This window comes from Nicotiana sylvestris, chromosome 2 (genome assembly GCF_000393655.2).
Source record: "Nicotiana sylvestris chromosome 2, ASM39365v2, whole genome shotgun sequence".
Taxonomy (NCBI): Eukaryota; Viridiplantae; Streptophyta; class Magnoliopsida; order Solanales; family Solanaceae; genus Nicotiana; species Nicotiana sylvestris.
The window spans coordinates 36,268,027-36,280,757 of NC_091058.1; positions in this window are offsets into that span (position 1 = coordinate 36,268,027).

Sequence of the window (12,731 nt, forward strand, 5' to 3'; positions counted from 1 at the left end):
GAAGGAGAACATTCTGACAGAGAGGAGAAGAACATTCTGATATTCTGAAAGTATTGAAAAATACAAATTTTTTAGAAATAAGAATCCAATAAATCAGCTGAAAACTCTCTACTGTACCATTGAGCCTCAGTAATTCCTGATTCTTTTAAGCTCTGGAAACAATAATGTTCAGTGATGGGATTTGAGTTGGTTTGATACTAGTTTTTGGAAGGTTTTGATCAAATTTTGTTAAAGACTACTGTTCCATTGGATTGTAAATTAATTTTCTGGTTTCATTTGCTGAATTTCGGTTGTGTTGTTGTTGTTGTTGATTTCTGCTGTTTAAAAATTGCTGATCCTTCTTTATTTCTTTGTCCCTTCAATCTCAGGTACCTTCTTAGCCCCTGAATAATGATTGATTGTTGAACATGTAAATCAGGTGGAATACTAATTGGATACATGCTGCATATGAACTTAGTTTCCCTTGTTTCTCATACTGCTTTAATATTCTGTAATAGATATGTAGTTTTAGATGTTATCTAAGCTATCATTTGCACATTTAATGCTGTGTATGTTCAGTAGTTATATGTATGGGTAATTGGACATGTATGTATGATTCTGCTGTGTATGTTCAATAGTTGTATGTATAAGTAATTGGACATATACGTATGATTCTTATTTGAGATCAGTATGGTTCGAAGTATTTTGCAAGCATGTTTTGTGTTTACATTTGCTCCTGAATGAGTTTGAAATGTCTAAGGGTTGTATTGAAAGCTTTAGTATGATTTTCTAGAATTCATGAGAGAACCAGATTCTAATGTACTGGTTTGATGACTATCAGTGTTAGGGGAAATTCAAGTTAGTTTAGTTATGTTGAAAATGATTCACTGGTTATCTACTGTTGCTTGCATGTCAATTGAGCAGATTTGGTTGTTTTAAATTCTACAAATTTTGTCAACGTGAGGTTTAATTAAGGTTTAAATATCAGCATTTCAAGTTAATTTAGGGCCTTGAAAATTTAGAATCATATGCTGTATAGTTTCTCAAGAATTGGATCCTTAATTGTTTTCTATTTCAATGTCTTAGAGTTGTTTGTATGTTGTGATTAGCTATTTAGGTTCAATTTGAACTTTTGCTGCTCAGCCATCACTGGATCACGATACAGACTCGATGTCGAGTCTAATTGGTGTTGGTTCTGAGGCTTTAAAGAATTTGGGCCTTCTGCTTGGGCTCAATTTGGGCCCAGAATTTTAAAATTAATAAGAAATAAAAGTGGTAGGCCCTGCTGCATGAGTTTTCTTTTATTTTCTTCAAAACAGGGTTCTTCACTGTTAGTTGGGGTTGGTACAATTTCGTTTTAAGATTGGCCCAGTTCCCCAATGTTACAAATCAATTGTGTTAGTTTCTTTAAAAGGGATTACCATACCAATTGGGCGAATAATTATGGCCCTTTAATTTGATGGTTGCTAATTAGTAGGAAGAAAATATATTTTTGATTCTTGCTCATATCTAAAGTACTACATATTGATGCAAAAAATCTTGAGCTTTAGTTATCAGGCTAATGATTTCGTGCGCTTAACGATACAGACTTCTCTTGGTCTCAAATCTCAATATACTGTTAATTCCTCCTAGGCAGTTTTAAAGTAATTTGATCACAAAGAGCTTCTAAATTCAATAGCTCATGATGTGCCTGATGGAATGATTATTTGGTTTGTTTTTGTGAGCTAATCTGGTAGATATTGAAATAAAGAGAGGTCTATTGGGCTAAACTCTAAGAATGAATAGGTTGAGAAAGAACTTGATAGGCGTAAAACTTTTAATAACTTTTTCTGTTGCGTGTGGCATGATTACGGGTTCCAGAATTAAGACCAACATATGCATTTACGCAATGTTGAGCGAAACAATCTTAATCTTAATAAAATACTATCGTGATTGCGTACATGTTCGCGTGACATAATTACGATTCTAAAAGAAAAATCGAAGTACGCGCAACTTCGGCCCAATTTTCTTAACATTAATAAAGCATTATTAATTGTGGACACATTCGCGTGACATGATTTTGACGCGCCAAACAAATGGGTATACATGCGCGTAACCAGTTTCAAGATAATTTTCTTGATTAAAAAGCGTTGAAAGGTAAATGCACATATGTTTTAAAATCAGTAATTAAACAATTTTAATAAGCCAAGTATGATCAAAGCGATCGTGCTAGAACCACGGAACTCGAGAATGCCTAACACTTTCTCCCGGGTTAACAGAATTCCTTACCCGAATTTCTGTATTCGCAGACTGTATTACAGAGTCAACCGTTCCTCGATTCGGGATTTTAAACCGGTGACTTGGGACGCCATAAATCTCCCAAGTGGCGACTCTGAATTTAACGTAAATAATCCAGTTTTGATTGTCCTTTAATTGGAAAAACTCCCTTGTATTTATACCCTTTACGGGGTGTAGTAAAAAGGAGGTGTGACAGCTCTGGTGACTCTGCTGGGGAGAAGAACCCAGAATTTCGGGTTCAGGGTTCAAGAATTTGAGCTTAGAATAATTGTTATATTTGGCTTTATTTTTTGTTTATCTAGTTTTATTCACATGTTTGTGCTTAATGTGCAAAATTTATTTTTTACCGCTTTGATATTATCTGAACTGTATATATAAACTGTTAAGAAACCCTTCTTCTTTCCGAGTCTTCTGAATTTATGGTGCACACGTGCGCGTGGCCCACCTTTCTATTAGAAGTCATACCAAATAGAACGAAGTTGGGCCAAGTAACTAGGCCGGGTAGACTTTCGTGCTCCCGGTACGTTGCCCCCACTTCGGCTCAAGCTGTCCGCTTGGGTAAGCCAGGTCTAGAACAGTATACCCCAGGTTTTACACTTAGAATAACTCAGCTTCATGCCGAATCCCTAGTAGGAACGTTTGTTTGCATCATGTGCATTTGACTTTGGAGACTCAACACAGGGGTTGGGTCTGTCTAAGATAGGTGTACCCGAAATGAAAAGACCATCCTGATGCATCTTACTTGCTACTTGTGCATTCATTTGTTTCGAATTTGCATGTTGACCAGCTTATAGGAAAAAGTTAGAAAAGGAAAATCAATGTGAGAACCGAGAAAGAAAATTGGCTGTTTTTTGAAAAAGATAATTTCCAAAACATTTTAAAATTCTGTGTTTCTTTTAAAAATAGTTTTATTATTACGAACTACGTAAGTTGGATTCTCGCCGGATGTAAGATACGTAGGCAACCCACATCGGGCCCAGCTATTTTTAAAAAGAAAAAAAGAAAAAAAGAAAAAAAGAAAGAGAAATAGATAATAAATAAATAAAAATGTGGGTACATAAATGTCGTTGTGTTGTCATAAGTAAGACGATGCCATTCTTGTCCAAAATATGCCGAATGCCCCCAAAAGGGCGCCGGAAGGCTGTTTTTGCAAGAACATCTGCCTTTGGTGTTTTTTTTTTCAAAGAAAAAATTTTGCCGGTTAGCAAACACAGCCTTTAAATCTTCTTCATCGAAGTGTTACTTTTATATGATTTTTTTTAGAAATATTAATGATTTTTTCAAAATGAGTCTTGATTTTGTTTTTTTTTAAAATTAAAATCACTCACAGGTATGAAATGAGCACCATCCAAAACCCACAGTTCACAGATGTAGATGAATTTCTATTTCGGCTTCAGATGTGGTGGTATGAATTAGGAGGAGATGGTCAGAAATGGGTCATTAAGTATTTGGGAGCTCTCACAGATATTATGAAAGTTAAACCACGCGATGATTTGATTACGACACTAGTGACTTTTTGGGACCCTGTTCACAATGTCTTTCGCTTCTCTGATTTCGAGCTTACTCCCACATTAGAAGAAATAGCTGGATATTCCGATTTTGACGGAGATTTGAGAAACCAGAATCTTATAGTCCCAAAGGCTCCCTCAATACACCGATTTTTTGGTCTTTTGAATATCAGTAATCAAATCAGAAAAAGCAACATTGTCAAAGGGTGTTGTTCTTTCAACTTTCTATATTCAAGGTTCGAAAAGCCGGATGGATTTGAAATTCATGAAAAGGGCCTTACTAACAAACAAAACAAGGATACCTGGCAGATTCACCGTCGCTTTGCTTTCATGGTGGCTTTTCTGGGAATCATGGTCTTCCCAAACAAAGAGCGGACGATTGATATTCGCATAGCCAGAGTCGTACAAGTCCTCACTACAAAAGAACATCACACTCTTGCCCCGATCATTCTCTCAGACATTTATCGGGCGTTGACTTTCTGTAAATCCAGGGCAAAATTCTTCGAAGGGTGCAATATTTTGTTGCAAATGTGGTTGATTGAACATCTCCGACATCACCCCAAGTTCATACAGTATGGTCCGAGCAAGGACAATTTTATTTAGAGATATGAAGAAAGAATAAAAGATTATAAATCTCCAGAAGGGGTGGAAGCCTGGATATCCCATTTAAGATCTTTAATGGCAAGTCAAATTGAGTGGACTTTGGGATGACTCCTGGTAAGAGAGGTGATACACATGTCAACCTTAAAGAGTTATTTGCTGCTGTTGGGTTTAAGAAGTGTCCAGTCATATGCGCCACAGAGAGTTCTAAGACAACTAGGGAGATACCAAGTGGTGCCTGATGATGAAGATTTGAGTGTGCAAGTGATTGAGCTACACCCCGAAGCCACTCTCCCTGAGGCTTTAATCCAGCGGATTTGGAATGGTTGTCGATATTTGAAGGATGATACCCAAGTTCCAGATCCTGCGAAAGGTGAGATAAATCCGGGTTATGCTAGGTGGTTTGAGAAAAGATCCCGTGTGGATGATGCACCAGAACCTGATCCTAGAAGGCCCATAAAAAGACCGCATGTTCAAGCCTTTGATGACAAAATCCAAGAACGGTTGGCTTGGGGTGAAAAGGAAAAGGGGTACAAAGCAACTATTCATGCCTTAGAAGAAAGCCTGAGGAACCTCAATTTGGAGAAAGACTTACAAGCACAAGAAGCAGAAGGTGAAAAGAAGAGTCTGATTAGCGAGAATAAAACTCTCCGCGCTCAGTTTCAACAGATGAAGAAAGCCTCTGAAGCGCCAGTGAGAAGTTGGAAAGATCAGAAATCATTGCTAATCTGATGGAAAAAATGCAAGATTATGACTCCATCTTGACAAAGACTAAAAAGGCATTAGACAAAGCTAAGGAAAAAATCATACAGTTAAATGAGAAGGCCAAATCTAGTAAGGAACGCCAAGTAATGAGATATGAAGAAGAAATGGCTCAATTAAAGAGAGAGAAGGACCATTAGATACATTCAGAAGCTCAACTCCATGCACAGTTGGAAGAAATGAGAAGGTACAATAGAGAACATCAACACGCAGATATTGATAGGGAGAGAGCACATGCAAGACTCGATCAGGCCAGACTTCGGGCTCAATTGGAGTCGTCTTTAGATCGAAAGGGCCACATAAGAGATATAGCCACCACTCACCAACAGCAGTTACAAAACCAAAACCAGAATCTCCAGGACTTCAGAGCACAAATCCATGATTTGTCTGCTTACACCTCTCAAAGTTATGTGAACTACCAAGGGATGGATTATGAGAGGTTTCTAGAGCATGCACCTACTTTTGCCCGTCATCTTGCAATGGAGTTAGAGAGGATGTACCGTACACTAGGAGGTCAGCCGGGTCAATCCCCACTGTGAGCAGATGTTTCAGTGATTAAAAGCAAAAGATTGTGGGGTGAAGCGTGGTCATAATTGTTGGAACTTTTCATATAATAGTCATGTTTTAGTTTAAGTCCATGTTGAGTCTTTTAAACCATTTTTTAAAGTATTGTCCAAATGTAATGTCATTTCTATCTTTGTACTGTTTCTTTTGTTAAAATAAATAAAAGTAATAATAATTGTTTCCACCAGAACTACGCTCGGTCTGATTCATGCAGGGTCATGATACGTAGACAATCTTCATAAGATTCGACCACAACCAAAAGAAAAGAATAAAATGAAAAAAAGGGAGGGAAATAAAAGATAGGCGTGAGTGACAATAAAAGGGAAAGGTTAGGAAAAGCTGGGATGACACAAGCAACTGAGCAAATACATGGTAGAAATGACTAATTGCCTAGGTGCATTGCATCCCTATGTATGGTTGTTTATTTGTTAAAACTCTAATCACTAACAAGTTTGGTTGTTGTTATCAGAATTCAAGCAGTTAGTACACCTAAGCATACTGGCAACCCACCCCTACCAAACCAGATCCAAAGGAGAAATAATCATGTCTATCCCAGATGTAGACACCAGTGTCATTGAAGGAAAAGAGTTGGACGTTAACGCCATAAAAGAAGAGATGTACAAATTAAAACAACAAATGGCCGAAATGTATCAGACTTGGGCTAAAGGACAACCGCCATCCGCTTACCCGGCTAACCCTACCTTCACTCCACCACCGGCTCAAACTCAGGATCATACTGCCACCGATCTATCCCCGAGCTTTCCCATTTACCAACACTACCGGGGCACCACTTCTCATACACCACAATCTCCACCCCCTAAACCGATTCCATACCCCCTCCACCAGTAACTCCTGTCTTCGTAGCATCTCCACCAGCTACACTCCACAAATCTCCTAGCGAGCCTATGTTCCAGGCTCAAGACAACTAATACTACCCCTCGGAGCCCACTTTCAAAGCTCCAGAAACCCTTTCCTATACTCCTCACTTTGACCTCCCTATAGAAGCTGATAAACCAGTCAAAAATACCGAATATGAGGAGATGTTAAGGAAAGTTAAAAGCTTAGAACAATCATTCAGAGACATGCAGGAGTTGGGAGGGCAAGTTAGCGTGGCCTACAAGGACCTATGTCTGTTCCCGAATGTGCAATTACCAGCAAGTTCAAGATGCTCAAGTTCGATCTATGCAATGGGAACGACGATCCAGTAGCCCACTTGAGGGATTTTTGCAGCAAGATGAGGGGAGCTGGAGGAAAAGATGAATTGTTAATGGCTTACTTCAGTCAAAGTTTGAGTGGATCAACATTGGAATGGTACCCGCCAAGACCATGGGAGATGGTACACATGGGATGATCTGGCGCAAGTATTTGCTTGTCACTTCCAATACAATCTTGAGATCATTCCAGATCGACTGTCCTTGACTAAACTCGAGAAGAAGCACAGTGAAAGCTTCAGAGAATATGGTTTCAGATGGAGGGAGCAAGCATCAAGAGTAGATCCCCTAATGAAGGAAAGTGAGATGGTAGATTACTTCCTACAGGCTTTGGAACCTACTTACTATGTCCATTTGGTCTCAGCTATGGGAAAGTCATTCAACGAAGTAGTAAAGATGGGGGGCATGGTAGAATAAGGCCTCAAGTTGAATAAAATCATGAGCTATTCTGCTATCAAAGCGACTACTCAAGCTATTCAGGGCGATATAGGAGGGATTGGGAAGAAGAAAAGAGAGGAAGCAACAATGGTTGATTCAGGAACTTGATCCGGATCCAGAGGTTCACCTTACCACTACAATCAACCTCGACCCCACCAACAAACTTATCACCACAATCCACCCCAACACTACTATCCCCCACCAGAACCTCATTTTTCCGTCCACCATGCGCAAGCATACAACCAACCTCCTGCCCACACTCAATGGCGTGCTCCAATCCTACCAAATACTTATCCACATCCACGAGCCTACCAAAACACTCCCGGACCAAGTTTCAGGCCTAGTCAAGCATTCAAGGGTGAAAGGTTGCAGAAAAAGAAAACCTTTACTCCATTGGGAGAATCATACACTAGTCTGTTCCACAGGCTAAAATAGCTAGATATGCTAAGGCTGATACAGTCCAAACTGCCAAATCCTCCTCCAAAGAATCTTGACTATACTGTCAGCTGTGAGTATTGTTCTGGTACTCCGGGTCATGATACAGAAAAGTGCGATACATGAGCTTATTGATACTAATAGAATTGAAGTTCAAGCTCTCGAAACACCCAATATCAATAGGAATCCGATGCCAGCCCATCAGGAGGCAAATATGATCGAAATAGTGCATGCGGAGGGAGAACCCAAGAAGCCAACATAGACCGTCATGATGATTCGGTCTAGTTGAGTCAAGACAAATGAACAATCAGCAGATGAGAAGTTGGTGCTCAAGCAGAGCAAAAAGAGTGTTTAGCCATCTGTGGTAGTTGAGAAGGGGTCTTTAAAAAAAGTTGCAACGAAATAGGAAGGGGTGAAGGTGATTGTACCGGGAGCGGCCAACAAACCCATCATAATCGTGGAAGGAGCCCGCGCCTATCGGGTTATTATCAAGCCAGTAATCCAGTTACCAATAATCAACAACAAGGCTATTCCATGGAATTATGAACGGGTAACGGTGATGTACAAAGGGAAGGAAGTCAAAGAAGAAATTTGTGGAGTATAGGGTTTGACTCGCTCGGGAAGGTGTTTTACTCCCGAGGAGTTAAGAAGAGCCAAAGATAATCCAGTGCTAGTAATGAAAGCCGTAACTGAAGAAGAAGCAGAAGAATTCTTGAGGAAGATGAAGTTACAGGACTACTCTATCGTGGAACAGTTAAGAAAGACGCCTGCTCAAATTTCCCTATTGTCATTATTAATCCATTCGGATGAGCACCGTCAAGCTTTAATGAAGATCTTGAATGAGGCGCACGTTCCCGATAAGATCTCCGTGAATCACTTGGAAAAATAGCCAACAAAATCTTCGAAGCAAACAGAGTCACATTTTCTGATGATGAATTACCTACAGAAGGTACTGAGCACAACAAAGCTCTTTACCTCACATTAAAATGTGAGAACTCTGTGGTGACCCGGGCATTGGTTGACAGTGGGTCAAGCGCAAACATCTGTCCTCTCTCCACTCTAAGCAAGTTGAAAATAGAAGATGAGAGGATCCATAAGAACAGTATTTGCGTGCGAGGATTTGACGGCGGAGGTAAAGATTCAGTTGGGGACATAGTGCTGGAGCTGACGATAGGGCCACTTGAGTTCACAATGGAGTTTCAGGTGCTGGATATAGCTGTTTCCTATAATTTACTGTTGGGTCGACCATGGATCCACGCCGCTAAAGCAGTCCCATCAACACTACACCAGGTAGTCAAATTTAAATGGGATAGACAAGAAATAGTTGTGCATGGGGAAGACAGTTTATGTGCTCGCAGCAATGCCATTGTACCAGTCATTGAAGTGGAAGATGACCAGGGACCATGGGTCTACCAGGTTTCTAACACGATGTTGGTAGAGAAAGTTCCGGAGGGGAAATACATTCCAAATCCAAAGATAACCGCCGCATCAGTCATGGTACCTATGAGATGTTGAAGAATGTTTTTGTACTCGGTAATGGTTTGGGCTCATCTTTGCAAGGGATCATACAACCAGCGTCTCTTCCCGAAAACTTGGGAACGTTTGGTCTGGGATTCAAGCCCACTTTCGCAGACATAAGAAAGTCCAAAAAGCTAAAACAGAAGACATGGGTCCTTCCAAAGCCAGTCCCACGTCTTTCCAAATCATTTGTCAAGTTCGGTACCAGAAGTCACCCAGTAACAACAATTCCCAGTTCTATGATTAATCATGACGAGGAGTTAATTGAAAGATTTGAAAAGTTGTTTGATGGTGTGAACATGGTGGAAAGTGGTGAAGGTCCTAGCAACGCAGAAATTCAATTCGTTGGGCCAGAAACAAAGCTTAATAATTGGAAAGCCACTCCTCTCCTCATTCGAAAGGAGTCTTGGTAGTTTATTTTAATTTTCCTTCAGTTTGTCTGGATTATTCCAGGGTTGTAATCCAGATTTTTTTATCTTTCAGTCTGTTTGAAGTGTGCAAACCTTGTTATCTTTCATCATTCAATGAAATGCAGTTTACCTTTCTTTATCATTCCTGACAGTTTTTTTTTCTTTTCTTTTCTGTACAGTTCTTTTTACGCTGGCTCTAATGATATGGCATGTATAAGGAATCCTCAGCCCAATATTAAAAATCAATCTGATTCCGAAATAATAGTTCAAGAAGTAGATTGTGATTACGAATCATAATACGATGAGGATGAGGCCTTCGAAGAGATTAGTAAGGAGTTAATTCACTTCGAAGAAAAACCCACACCCAACCTGAATGATACAGAAGCCATCAATTTAGGAGACACAGATAATATCCGAGAGACTAAAATAAGTGTCCACCTCGAGCCAAAGATCCGGGAAGAGTTAATCAAAGCACTCATCGAATTTAAAGATGTTTTTGCATGGTCATATGACGACATGCCGGGTTTGAGCACTGATTTAATGTTCCACAAATTGCCCACTGATCCAGTGTTTCCTCTCGTCAAGCAAAAGTTGAGGAAATTCAAAACTGATATGAGTGTGAAAATTAAAGAAGAAATCACCAAACAGTTGGATGCAAAGGTCATTTGGGTCACTCGATATCCTGTTTGGTTGGCTAATGTCGTGCATGTGCCAAAGAAAGACGACAAGATCAGAGTATGCGTCGATTATCGCAATCTCAACAAAGCAAGTTCGAAGGACAACTTCCCACTACCCAATATCCACATTTTGATCGATAATTGTGCCAAGCATGAGATAAGATCTTTTGTGGATTGCTATGCCGAGTATCATCAGATTCTAATGGATGAAGAAGATGCAGAAAAGACATCATTCATCACGCCATGGGGAACTTATTGCTACCGGGTAATGCCATTCGATTTGAAGAACGCCGGGGTAACTTACATGAGAGCAATGACTACGGTGTTTCATGATATGATACATAAGGAGATTGAGGTATACGTGGATGATGTGATCATAAAGTCAAAGCGTCAAGCCGATCACGTTGGGGATTTGAGGAAATTCTTCCTGAGACTTCGCAGGTACAACCTCATGCTTAACCCTGCCAAGTGCACATTTGGTGTTCCATCCGGAAAGCTATTGGGATTCATAGTCAGCCGGTGAGGCATCGAGTTGGACCCATCAAAGATCAAAGCCATCCAAGAATTGCCACCTCCGAGGAACAAGACTAAAGTGATGAGTCTGTTAGGGAGGTTGAACTACATCAGCAGGTTTATTGCTCAGCTCACGACAACTTGTGAGCCTATTTTCAAATTGCTGAAGAAGGATGCTGCGGTCAAGTGGACTGATGAGTGTCAAGAAGCATTTGATAAGATAAAAGGATACTTGTCAAACCCACCCGTGCTGGTTCCGCCAGAACCAGGAAGACCTTTGATTCTTTACTTGACAGTCTTGGAAAATTCATTTGGCTGTGTACTGGGGCAGCATGACATTACCGGCAAAAATGAACAAGATATCTACTATCTTAGCAAGAAGTTCACGGCTTATGAGGTTAAGTACACTCATCTGGAAAGGACATATTGCGCCCTAACTTGGGTGGCTCAGAAATTGAAACATTATTTGTCATCCTACACTATTTACCTCATTTCGCGCTTGGATCCGTTGAAGTATATCTTTCAAAAGCCTATGCCAACAGGGAGACTTGCGAAGTGGCAGATATTGCTTACAGAGTTTGACATCATCTATGTGACTCGGACTACGATAAAAGCCCAAGCATTGGCCGATCATTTAGCCGAAAACCCGGTCGATGAAGATTACGAGCCATTGAGAACTTATTTTCCCGATGAAGAGGTGTTGCATATCGATGAACTGGAGCAAATTAAAAAGCCAGGCTGGAAACTTTTCTTTGATGGGGCTTCCAACATGAAAGGAGTCGGAATAGGAACTGTGCTTATTTCTAAAACAAGGCATCACTATCCTGTTACGACTCAACTTCGGTTTTATTGCACCAACAATATGGCTGAGTATGAAGCCTGTATTTTGGGTCTAAGCCTAGCTGCAGACATTGATATCCAGGAAGTCTTGGTCTTAAGAGACCCGGATCTTCTGGTACATCAAATTCAAGGAGAATGGGAAATGCGAGATTTGAAGCTCATACCGTACCGACAATGCTTGCATGATCTTTGTCAACGGTTTCGATCAGTGGAGTTCAGGCATATTCCAAGGGTCTATAATGAGGTCGCCGATGCTTTGGCTACCCTGGCATCAATGTTGCACCATCCGAACAAAGCTTATGTCGATCCTCTGCATATTCAAGTCCTAGATCAGCATGCTTATTGTAACATGATTGAAGAAGAACTTGATGGAGAACCATGGTTCCACGATATCAAGGAGTACATTAGAATGGGGATATATCCAGTGTAAGTCATGGGGGATCAAAAGAGAACAATTCGACGGTTGGCAAATGGATTCTTCTTAAGTGGATGAGTTTTGTATAAGAGAACACCAGACCTTGGATTATTAAGATGCATAGATGCTAGACAAGCTACAACTGTCATGCCCGAAGTACATTCGGGAGTCTGCGGACCACATATGAGCGGATATGTGCTGGCAAAGAAAATTCTCCGAGCAGGCTATTATTGGCTTACCATGGAGCGAGATTGTATCAATTTTGTGCGCAAATGTCATCAGTGCCAGATACACGGAGATTTGATTCATTCTCCACCATCGGAATTGCACACAATGTCGGCACCATGGCCCTTCGTTGCTTGGGGCATGGATGTCATTAGACCAATTGAGCCAGCAGCATCCAACGGGCATAGGTTCATTCTGGTAGCCATTGATTATTTCACCAAGTGGGTTGAGGCCAAAACTTTCAAATCAGTGACCAAGAAAGAAGTGGTCGATTTTTTTCACTCAAATATCATCTGTCGATTCGGAATCCCAAAGGTGATCATCACAGATAATGGTGCTAATCTTAACAGTAACTTGAT